The sequence below is a fragment of the Hyla sarda genome, chromosome 8 (assembly GCF_029499605.1).
Source record: "Hyla sarda isolate aHylSar1 chromosome 8, aHylSar1.hap1, whole genome shotgun sequence".
NCBI lineage: Eukaryota > Metazoa > Chordata > Amphibia > Anura > Hylidae > Hyla > Hyla sarda.
Genome location: NC_079196.1, coordinates 199,221,650 through 199,231,556, shown reverse-complemented (window position 1 = coordinate 199,231,556; position 9,907 = coordinate 199,221,650).

Sequence of the window (9,907 nt, the reverse complement as noted above, 5' to 3'; positions counted from 1 at the left end):
GCACCCGTGTGTACAAAACGTGGTGTGAATGCACCTTCATACTTGGCTGATCAGAAAGATCAAGACATATTAATTTTAAAAAATCACTAAAAACTCACGATAAAGTCAACCTACACAATTGAAGCCACAATAAAGGCTTTATTAGAGGGTGAATACAGCCTGAAAACCATCCCAGATCCCCTGGACTCCGATAAACAGACACACGCTATGAATTTACGACATCTCCGCGTTAAGCCTTGATCTAGTCTTCAGTCATGGAAACATATCTACATAATAATTAGTTGCATCCAATTCTTGGCATTATTGAGATTCCCCATTTATTTTCCCACTCCGGGAGCGGAAACCAACAGTGTTTTTCTTGTCTAGAATTAGTTGTGTAGAACATCTATAGTATTTGTACAGCAGGACAACTCACGGAACAACCTCACGACCTTCTAAATATAACTTTGGGTCTTGTCATGACATTGGATGGAAACATTGTCAGATATTATAAAGGCTCTTTCCTTTACATGGTTATAACGTATATTTTGTATTCAATATCTTAAAGGGGTATTCCAGGAAAAAACTTTTTTTTTTATACATCAACTGGCTCCAGAAAGTTAAACAGATTTGTATATTACTTCTATTAAAAAATCTTAATCCTTTCAGTACTTATGAGCTTCTGAAGCTAAGATTGTTCTTTTCTGTCTAAGTGCTCTCTGATGACACGTGTCTCGGGAACCGCCCAGTTTAGAAGCAAATCCCCATAGCAAACCTCTTCTAAACTGGGCGTTTCCCGAGACAGGTGTCATCAGAGAGCACTTAGACAGAAAAGAATAACCTTAACTTCAGAAGCTCATAAGTACTGAAAGGATTAAGATTTTTTAATAGAAGTAATATACAAATCTGTTTAACTTTCTGGAGCCAGTTGATATATATAAAAAAGTTTTTTCCTGGATAACCCCTTTAACTTCAGGATGGACCCAGCCATGTAAAGGATGAAAATAGATCATTTCAGCCCCAAAATTAAAGGGGTACTCCAGTGTAAAACTTTTTTTTTTTTTTATCAACTGGTGCCAGAAAGTTAAACAGATTTGTAAATAAATCACTTATATTAAAAAATCTTAATCCTTCCGGTACTTTTTAGGGGCTGTATACCAAAGAGTAATCCAAAAAACAAATGCATTTCCTCTGATGTCCTGAACACAGTGCTCTCTGCTGACCTCTGCTGTCCATTTTAGGAACTGTCCAGAGCAGGAGAAAATCCCCATAGCAAACATATGCTGCTCTGGACAGTTCCTAAAATGGACAGCAGAGGTCAGCAGAGAGCACGGTGGTCAGGACATCAGAGGAAATGCATTTGTTTTTTGGATTACTCTTTAGTATACAGCCCCTAAAAAGTACTGGAAGGATTAAGATTTTTTTTAATAGAAGTGATTTACAAATCTGTTTAACTTTCTGGCACCAGTTGATTTAAAAAAAAAAAAAAAAAGTTTTCCACTGGAGTACCCCTTTAACCCAGTTGGCCCATTTGGAACTGAAACATCATCTACAAATATCTTAGTGCCATGGTCTTTGGTTTTACCATTATCTGATTTACCTAACTTAGGTAAGGGCAACATTCAGCCAATCAGATCCTACTATGGCCTGTATGTCTTAGATCCAAACCAGGATTACCACATCCTTCATTATAAGGGTACGTTCACATGTGCGGATTTACAGCGTATTTTACGCTGCAGATCTGCCGCTGAAGGACCTCTGTATGGTGCCCTTAAATGTGCCTGCTCGGAGCGGCGTATTGGCACATTTAAGGGCACCATACAGAGGTCCTTCAGCGGCAGATCTGCAGCGTAAAATACACACTGCGATGTGCGAGTACATATAAAGGTAGCAGGCACATATAAAGGCAGCATATAGGAGGTCCTTCAGCGGTGGATCCGCAGCAAAATCCGCTGCAAAATGTAGCCTTAATGTCATGAATCAGCTAAAGAGTGGTGGCAAGTCATGGCTCAGTTGTGGGTTTTATAACCTGAACAGCATCTTAGGATCTCGGATACTGTTCATTCTGGGCGGTCATTAGATGTAAAGCAGATGTTGTGTTGGACCACATTACTGTGGTGTCCCAGCACAGGCGGCTGTCCCGTGGTTGAGGACTGACTCGGGCAGCCAGGGGTCAAGTCCTGGTAAAAATAATGTGGGAACTCACCCAAGATTTCCACTCAATGACTGGTCCTGCAGGACTCCTGCAAATGGGAACAGTGTTCCTGCTGTGGAAAAAGTGCAGGAACTCAGTTCCCATGCGTCCCTGCAGGACGTGAGCCCTGCTGGCAGCACAAAGTGTTGGGCCCACTGACGTTCTTTGATAATATTAATGGTGTAATATAAAAGTAATATATTTTCTTTGCATTGATTTTGTTATTGTTCTGTGTATGTACAGTGGTCCCTCAACATACGATGGTAATCCGTTCCAAACGGACCATCGTTTGTTGAAACCATCGCATGTTGAGGGATCTGTGCAATGTAAAGTATAGGACAGTGGTCTACAACCTGCGGACCTCCAGATGTTGCAAAATTACAACACCCAGCATGCCCGGACAGCCGTTGGCTGTCCGGGCATGCTGGGTGTTGTAGTTTTGCAACATCTGGAGGTCCGCAGGTTGTAGACCACTGTTAGAGAAAGTTGTACTCACCTGTCCCCGCCGCTCCGGACCGTCACCGCTGCCCAAGATGTCGCCGTCCATCGCTGTCGCCGCGTCCCCGACGCTCCGGCAAAGCCTCTGCTTCCCCGGCATCCTCGCTCTCCGTCGCCGCCATCACGTCACTACACAAGCCGCTCCTATTGGATGACGGGACGGCGTGCGCAGCGACGTGATGACGACGATGGAGAGCGTCAACGATGCAGGGGTTTCCGAAGAGGACGCGCCGGAGCCCCGAGGACAGGTAAGTGATCGTCAGCGGATCACACGGGGCACCGTAAACGATAGCTGAAGCAGTCTGCGCTGCCGGATAGCCGTTTATGCGATGGCCCCGACATAAAAAAGCATCGTATGTTGATGCTGCCTCTGAGAGGCCATCGCATGTTGAAATTATCGTATGTTGGGGCCATCGTAGGTCGGTGGGGGGGTCACTGTACTGCATTACTGTGCCTTTGAAATATGTGAGCAGTGAACCCATGTGACCGTGTGAGCCAATGAGACCCCAAAGCTCCCTCTGTATAGTGAGGTACAGGGGAGGAGTCGGTCTAGTCTAGTGCTGGACATTGTTCGGTAAAGTACCATCCAGACTAACACATGACTCGGCACACCTGAACTTGGCTGTCGCTCAGGAGTCTGGATGGTACTTTACCCAACAATGTCCAGCACTAGACTAGACAGACTCCTCCCCTGTACCTCACTATACAGCTTTGGGGTCTCATTGGCTCACATGGGTTCACCGCTCACATATTTCAAAGTAACGCATTCAAGTATATACACAGAACAATAACAAAATCAATGAAAAGAAAATATCACTCAGGGGTGGACCATACGCCCCTGCAGAATCAGTTACAGTGCCTTGGAAGGACACTAGCTACCAGAATCTCAAATTCATCAATTCCATCCGGTGAAAAGCACCACAAGTCCCAGAACGGTAACAAGGCTCGCAAGGGGTACGCTGTACTTTTACACTAAGACTGCTTCCCACCTTCGGACCGAGGTTCGGATAAACGGTGCCCTGGCGTCACGTCTTCAAGGTACGTCCTACTAGAACCCAGTGGCTTCCACATTACCACTGTCTGAATGAGACCTAAGCCTCTTTTTTCACAGGGATGTCCAAATCAGAAAATAAGGGAAGCCTACAGTACACGGAAGACCACAAGTCTACAGTCAGGCAAGGCAAACAGTGAATCCTTAAAGGGGTACTCCGGTGGAAAACATTTTATTTTTTAAATCAACTGGTGCCATAAAGTTAAACAGATTTGTAAATAACTTCTATTAAAAAAAAATCTTAATCCTTCCAATACTTATCAGCTGCTGTATGCTCCACAGGAAGTTCTTTTCTTTTTGAATTTCCTTTCTGTCTGACCACATTGCTCTCTGCTGACACCTTTGTCCCTTTTAGGAACTGTCCAGAGCAGGATAGGTTTTCTATGGGGATTTACTGCTACTCTGGACAGTTCCTAAAATAGACAGAGGTGTCAACAGAGAGCACTGTGGTCAGACAGAAAATACATTCAAAAAGAAAAGAACTTCCTGTGGATCATACAGCAGCTGATAAGTACTGGGAGGATTATGATTTTTTTTTTTAATAGAAGTAATTTACAAATCTGTTTACTTTCTGGCACCAGTTGATTTAAAAAATAAAATGTTTTCCACCGGAGGATTCACTGTTTGCCTTGCCTGACTGTAGACTTGTGGTCTTCAGGGTACTGTCTGCTTTCCTTATTTAAAAAAAAAATATTTTCCAGTGGAGTACCCCTTTTAAGTGTACCTGTCAGATCCCACAAAAATAAAAAATAAATGTATGTTACTAAGTACCATTTATTATAAAATTACCTCTTTTCATTAGCTCAGTATTTATTAGAAATGCTCCCAAGAGTAGGGGGTGTGTCCCTCCCTTGTGGTGGTGGGAGGTGATTGGTGCGTCTACTCATGCAGCCTTCTCCATGAGCCATCTCTTGTCCATGACTCATGGACAAGCCTGATGCTGCTGCAGGACTGGTTAGTGTCCCAGTAGGTATGGTGACCCCTAGTGGTTGGAATTTCAGGAGGAGTTTTCTTTATTAAATATTCAAATTTTTAATAAAAACAACCATAGTACAAAAGGTCTTACATTTTCATTAGAGATGAGCGAACTTACAGTAAATTCGATTTGTCACGAACTTCTCGGCTCGGCAGTTGATGGCTTATCCTGCATAAATTAGTTCAGCTTTCAGGTGCTCTGGTGGGCTGGAAAAGGTGGATACAGTCCTAGGAAAGAGTCTCCTAGGACTGTATCCACCTTTTCCAGCCCACCGGAGCACCTGAAGGCTGAACTAATTTATGCAGGAAAAGTCATCAACTGCCGAGCCGAGAAGTTTGTGACGAATCGAATTTACTGTAAGTGCGCTCATCTCTAATTTTCCTCAGTAACAACATATAAAACTTTTTGGATCTGACAGTGACCATTTTGGTGCAGAGGTCCCCAACCCAGTTCTAATTTTTCCAAGTTCTATTCCAATGGAGAAACCGAAAAAAATTCCAGAACATGGTCGCCCTTGAGTACTGGGTTGGGGGGGGGGGGGGGGGGGGGAAACCACGGCTTTGGCGTCTCAATAAACATTTAAAGACTCTGCACCAAGGCATGCAAGTGTGAACGAGGCCTTACTAGGACACGGTTGATCATGAAAGATCAGGTAACGGATAGAAGATAGAACGTGGCTGATGTGACGCATTTCCCGTTTCTAAACGCAGGGTTATCCATTAGTCACATTAACCTTCTGCCCACAGAGTTTTGTTTCTTGTGTCTCAAAAATAGATCACGTTGCGATAAAACTTCTCTCTTCTTGTGGGCAGAAGTTTGCAGCCGGCTGGCAGCGCCTGACTCATTTCTTGGTATCTTGCCGCTTCTGGGCAGCCGAAGAGGAAGCGGGCAATGTGGTTTTCAAACTGTGCTTCATCAGCAACATTTCCTGTATTTACACACTCATAACCAAAGTGAGAACTTCCAAAAAATCTTTAATCTATATATATATATATATATATATATATATATATATATATATATATATATATATATACACACACACACACACACACATATAAATGCATTACAGCCCAGCTTATGGCAATTGTTACCCGCTGCTGTACCAGGTGCGATACTATATGTGATGAGGGGGTTGCGACTGTACACAGGGGCCCTGGTGCTTGAGACCCAGAGACCCCCTGCCATACAGGACCCCATTTTATGTGGCACATAGTAGGTAGCTAGGTTTTGCATTGGGGCCTAGGAGCTTCCATAGTTCGATCTCCAGTGCTGTACCTAAAATATACTGGAGTCCTAAACCAGAGGAAATATTTACAGACCCCCCCTTTAACTGGTTGAAAGCTGAAATTTGCTACCAGCCTGCAGCTGTTGCAAAACTTCAACTCCCAGCATGCCCGAACAGCCTTCGGCTGTCCGGGCATGCTGGGAGTTTTAGTTTTGCAACAGCTGGAGACACACTTTTGAAAACACCATTTTAGACACTCTTAGCACCTCATTCAATGCGGAGTGTATTTTACCAGGGACAGTGTGTGGCTTAAAGCGTACCCGTCAGATCCAACAAAATTTTAAATTTTTTTAAATATATCACCTAATCCTGACCATGTACATCTAATTTTTATGTGTCTAGCACCTTTAATTTTTTATCACACTTTTAATTTAGCTCACTAGTTGAATTCCTCTCAAAGGGAGGGGGCGTGGCCTCACTGTGCAGGTCTCCGCCCCCTCCCTCAGTATGCTGTCTGCTCACATCTCCCCTAGCATTAGCAAAACTACAACTCCCAGCTTGTCCTCACTGACAGTAGCGGGACACAAGATGCCAGTGGGAGGATTTTTCCTACAGCTCTGAGCCCTGCGCTCACAGCTGTCAATCAAGGAAGTGTCCATGACATAGGTGATGACGCATGGACACAGCAGGACTAGTATGTGTCCAAGCAGGCGGGGGGGTGGGGGGGGGGGCAGTTGTTTGACTGGCTTTTCCAGTCTGAAATACTGAAAATTTTCTAATGAAAGCAATTGCAAAACCTATGAGAAACCATTGATCAATGATAAAGATCAGTGTGTGCAGTGTTATAGGTCCCTATGGGATAATAAAGATCAGTATAAGAGATCAGTGTGTGCAGTGTTATAGGTCCCTATGGGATAATAAAGATCAGTATAAGAGATCAGTGTGTGCAGTGTTATAGGTCCCTATGGGATAACAATGATCAGTATAAGAGATCAGTGTGTGCAGTGTTATAGGTCCCTATGGGATAACAATGATCAGTATAAGAGATCAGTGTGTGCAGTGTTATAGGTCCCTATGGGATAATAAAGATCAGTATAAGAGATCAGTGTGTGCAGTGTTATAGGTCCCTATGGTAGCTATAACACTGCAAAAAAAAAAGTGGAAAAAAAAAGTGAATGAATATCATTTAACCCCTCCCCTATTAAAAGTTTGAATCCCCCCCCCCTTTCCCATAAAAAAAAAAACACAGTGTAAATAAAAATAACCATATGTGGTATCACCGCGTGTGGAAATGTCCGAATTATAAAAATATATCATTAATTAAACTGCTCGGTCAATGGCGTGCGCGCAAAAAAATTCCAAAGTCCAAAATAGTGTATTTTTGGTCACTTTTTATATCATTTAAAAATGAATAAAAAGCCCCATACACGGAAAAATAAAAAAGTTATAGGGGTCAGAAGATGACAATTTTAAATGTATACATTTTCCTGCATGTAGTTATGATTTTTTTCCAGAAGTGCGACAAAATCAAACCTATATAAGTAGGGGATCATTTTAATCGTATGGACCTACAGAAAAAAGATGGTGTCATTTTTACCGAAAAATGTACTACGTAGAAACGGAAGTCCCCAAAAGTTACAAAACGGCGTTTTTTTTTCAATTTTGTCACACAATGATTTTTTTTCCCGTTTTACCGTAGATTTTTGGGCAAAATGACTGACGTCATTACAAAGTAGAATAGGCTATTAGAAAATAATGTAAAAGGTGTTCTTGGGCTTACCTGTTTTAGCTGATGTGGCAAGTTTAGATCCATACAATTTAATCATTAATATGGATTTCTAATGCGGTCTTCATTCCCAATGAATCCTCTGGCTTTGGGTGTAGCGTTTGATCACCGCACCTGGTCATCTCTAAGCTGCTAATGCTGAAGGTCACCCAGGTAAACTCAGACTCCTAAGTGGTTGAGGTCAGTTCACATTGGCGGAGATATATCAAAACCTGTCCAGAGGAAAGTTGCTGAAGTTGCCCATAGCAACCAATCAGATCGCTTTCATTTTTAACAAGGCCTCTGCAAAATAAAAAGCGATCTGATTGGTTGCTATGGGCAACTCTGCAACTTTTCCTCTGGACAGTTTTGATAAATCTCCCCCATTATGTGCAGTTGTGATGAGTTTTCTTATTTAGGCTATTTTGCTGAAAAATACGGCAGGTGTGACCCTACCCTTAAAGTGAGTGTCTAAAAGACATGGGGAGATTTATCAAAACCTGTGTAGAGGGAAAAGTGGATGCAGTTGCCATAGCAACCTGATTACTTTTGTTTTTAAAAAGGCCTCTGATAAATGAAGCGATCTGATTGGTTGCTATAGGCAACTGCTCAATTTTTCCTCTACACAGGTTTAGATAAATCTCCCCCCATATTGCCATCAGGTGAAAGCAATTTGACCTATAACCCTAATTGAGGTGTTTTATGAAGATGTGAAGTCTTTCGGTGTATAACTATGCTAAGTGTGCATGATATGGGCAAAAAACTTCTGCCGGAGATTTATAAAAACCTGTCCAGAGGAAAAGTTGCTGAGTTGCCCATAGCAACCAATCAGATCGCTTCTTTCATTCTTCTGAAAAATGAAAGAAGCGATCTGATTGGTTGCTATGGGTAACTCAGCAACTTTGCCTATGGACAGGTTTTGACAAATCTCCCCCAGACTGCTTCTTTAACATGGGGCACACTGCGGTAAGTTGGGCTAAACGTGAAGGGTAAGGTCACACGTAACAGATCCGTATCCTATTTTATGCTGCAGATCTGCCGGTGACCCGACCAATTTTGTGCCTGGCTGCGCCCCTGGCCTGCTCGCAGCGGCAATCCAATGCTAGGAGCAGCCACACAGGGGGCATATGCGAGTCGCCGAGGCGACTCGCATGCCCCCTGTGTGGCTGCTCCTAGCATTGGATTTTCGCTGCGAGCAGGCCAGGGGCGCAGTGAGGAACAAAATTGGTGGAGGCACAATATGAGTCGGGTCACCGGCAGATCCGCAGCGTAAAATACACTGCGGATCTGTTACGTGTGACCTTACCTTAAGTTGGCATAAAAGTTATACATATCCAAAACCGAAACTAGACAGTCTACGGCTATGCCTAATGTATCAGACACTGATAAATATGCCACATCCTTAGACTGTCTAGTTTCAGTTTACTCTGTCTTGTCGAACAGCTTTGTTAAACCTGGGTCATTGACTAGTGTTTTCAAACAGGGAGTCTCCAGCTGTTGCAAAACTACAACTCCCAGCATGCCCAGATAGCCAAAGGCTGTGCAGGCATGCTGGGAGTTGTAGTCTTACAACAGCTGTTTATACACTGTTTGGAAAAAAACATGTCCTATAGGACCATTATACAGTAATTCCAAACATGTGGCAAAACTCCCATCATGCACTAGTAGTTTTTGGCCACAATTGGTGCAAAGGTTTTGCAATAGCTAGAAAGCCACATGTTGGGGGAACAGTGCATTAGAGGAAGATCCCTTCAAGCTATAAGTCACCACACTTCCTGGATATGTTACCTGTAGACCATGCTGCCTGATATGATTGTCTCCCATAGCCTGTGTTGTCTTCTCTGGCTGCTTTATATTTTTTGCCTACATCTCCCAGCAATCATTGCAGCTCTGCTCTACCAGCCCCCACCATCCTGTTCTAATCAGAAGAGAGGTCCAGTGTCTGATTGGCTGAGGCTGCACACACCTCCCAGTTCTCAACACTAAAGATAGCATGACTCATCTGTGCAGGACAAAAAACCCCAGGGTCTGTGTCTCTCAGGAGGGTGGGGGCTGCTTTCAGAGAGGGATTTGGACAGAGTGGATGGCTGGATGATGTCATTCCCTCACTTCATGCGTGTAAGTGACAAAGAGGGGAGACTCCTCTATAAAGCAAATGAATTATATTTAGACAAATAATTAGGTTGAACAGAGGGAAAGGAGGGGCTATATATTTA